This window comes from Peromyscus maniculatus, chromosome 5 (genome assembly GCF_049852395.1).
Source record: "Peromyscus maniculatus bairdii isolate BWxNUB_F1_BW_parent chromosome 5, HU_Pman_BW_mat_3.1, whole genome shotgun sequence".
Lineage (NCBI taxonomy): Eukaryota > Metazoa > Chordata > Mammalia > Rodentia > Cricetidae > Peromyscus > Peromyscus maniculatus.
The window spans coordinates 101787621-101789854 of record NC_134856.1 but is presented as its reverse complement, the minus strand read 5'-3'; the positions used below and the strand labels follow the sequence as shown (position 1 = coordinate 101789854).

Sequence of the window (2234 nt, the reverse complement as noted above, 5' to 3'; positions counted from 1 at the left end):
TCACAGTGCTTTCCTTTACCATTCGAGTAGTTCCCATGATTCAATACCAACTGCTTTCTGTCCCCATTGGCATGCTTCGCCATGGCTTCTTAGCAAATTCTTATCAAGGCAGGAAGCTGAACTGACAATCATCGGTGTCAGCAGCCAGGACTGTAGAAAAGTCTTCCAGGCCTGTGGCCTCTTGTTTTGTTTGTTTGTTTGTTTGTTTTTTGTTTGTTTGTTTTTTTTAAGCCTACAGCACCTGGTATTCCCAGGCGGTCTCCCATCCAAGTACTAACCAGGCCCGATCCTGCTTAGCTTCCGAGATCAGACGAGATCGGGTGCGTTCAGGGTGGTATGGCCGTAGATAGGCCTCTTGTTTAAGGTTATTAATAGTGTTGTGTTCAGTGGACAGCTCTGTGCATGTAGAATGACTCTGGGGTTGGGAAGCTGTTTGGTCCTTGTATACACACCTCCCCTACCCAATGACAATGAACTTCTAAGTAGCATATGGATCTGCAGATGAGAGGTGCTTGTCCATAGTGAGAGTTTCATTTATCTATTGAGGAAACCGAGAAATAGAATAACCATGAAGTGACTCTTTCTTAAGGTGAAATACATTGAATGTCATTTTGTATAATATGTTTGTATAATCCACTGTATTTCTATCACAGCATTGTAGAAATATAATAAATAATAATTATGAGATTATATTTACATGACCTGTGAGATGGTGGTTGTGGAAAGAACCACAGACAGATAATGTGTTGACAACATCAGTCAGTCAGTTAGAAAAGAAGTCTTTGGCCTGATACCCTTTACCCAATCTTAGGATTCAGTGGAGATAAAAAGAGCCTGTGTCTGCTGTTGCTGTTGGCAACATTATCCCAGCTGTCATATTGCTTCAGAAAACCTGCCAATGGTATTTGAGATTGAATATCATTGTAAACATTAAAAAATAGAGCATATGCTGAACTGTTTTGGAATAATCGACTTGCGATGTATTTCATTTTTAAAAATAAAGCCTGCCTCTTGTCAATATTAAAAGATTAAAAATATGATACCTGTCAAAGCGTGGCTTGTTCCAGCTGGCATGCAATGTTTGAATGTTCTTTAAAAGGCCTGACAGGGTGAAAATGTGCTTGATGTGAACTGTGCTGTGGGTGGGGTCACAGAAGGGCCTGGCCTGAATAACTTCCAGCTTGGCAAGGAGAAAGAAAGCTGGAAATGCAGCTCTCACACATTTGTTTCAGATTAATTAAGTTAAATGAAAATCATCAAACAGCTATGGTGTGTGATGCAGTTGGATCGCTCTACTATGAGTCTTTTAAGGAATATAATCTTTTTGTATTCTTAAATGTAAGACACAGCTCCAAAAGATCAATGTAGATCATTCTTTTAAAGTAAAAATGCTTTAAAATATGAAACCACACAATTACGAATGTTATAGTAGCAGCTCCATTGTTTTTTATCATTCCTGGTGCATCTTCTCAGTTTCCTGGAGCAGTATTTTACCACCACCACCCCGCATTTTTGAATTTCAACATGCATATAAAAGATGCTGGGGTAATTCGTGGCATGCAGCTACTCCCTACGCTTTAGGGTTGGCTCACTGCTTTGCTTCCTCCATAAGCATTGTGTAACAAAAGTTTCAAAAATGCTATGTGCCTCCTGTGTCCAGCTCCTCACCACCCATCAGTTCTTTAGTCCAGTCCCACAGTTGTTTGGACACCCTACTCCATGATAGGATTTGTCAATGTTTTTGATGACATCAGTTTACTAATTTGGTAGTTAACTAGGAGTCTTCATCTTCAAATAAAGCAATGGTAAAATGAATGGTCTCTTTGACTCAACTACTTCCTTTAGTTCTTAGAAGCTCTTGTTCTTAAGTCCTTTTTTCTCCTTCTACCTGAGGTATTTAATTTCAATTTCTACCCTGTCTTTAAAGTTTAGAGTGACACGGGGCTTAGTTCTCAGTGATTTCCAGAAGAGACATCGCACAACTCATGGCTATAAATGTTAACCACATACTGATTTCTCCAAGTTATAGTTCTTGCCTTGTCCTCTATTCTGAATTCTAGCCACACAGAACAGCCAACTTGAAACCATCATTTATAATCATAGCAAGTTTCAGTCTAGTAGCCAGAGTAGAAAACTTGATTTCCCCCTTCCTCTGGCCTTGCTCATTGCAGAAATTGGCACTACATTTTACTGATTTGCTCAGACAAAATATCAAGAAACTATTCTTAATATTC

General features: G+C 39.2%; 1 non-coding gene across 1 annotated transcript; it reads right to left on the bottom strand.

The window, feature by feature from the left end:
- Positions 1–229: 229 nt before the first annotated feature.
- Positions 230–348, bottom strand: LOC121829922 (5S ribosomal RNA). The gene has a single exon (XR_006072971.1). It is a non-coding gene; the product is annotated as a 5S ribosomal RNA (ribosomal RNA).
- Positions 349–2234: the final 1886 nt, after the last annotated feature.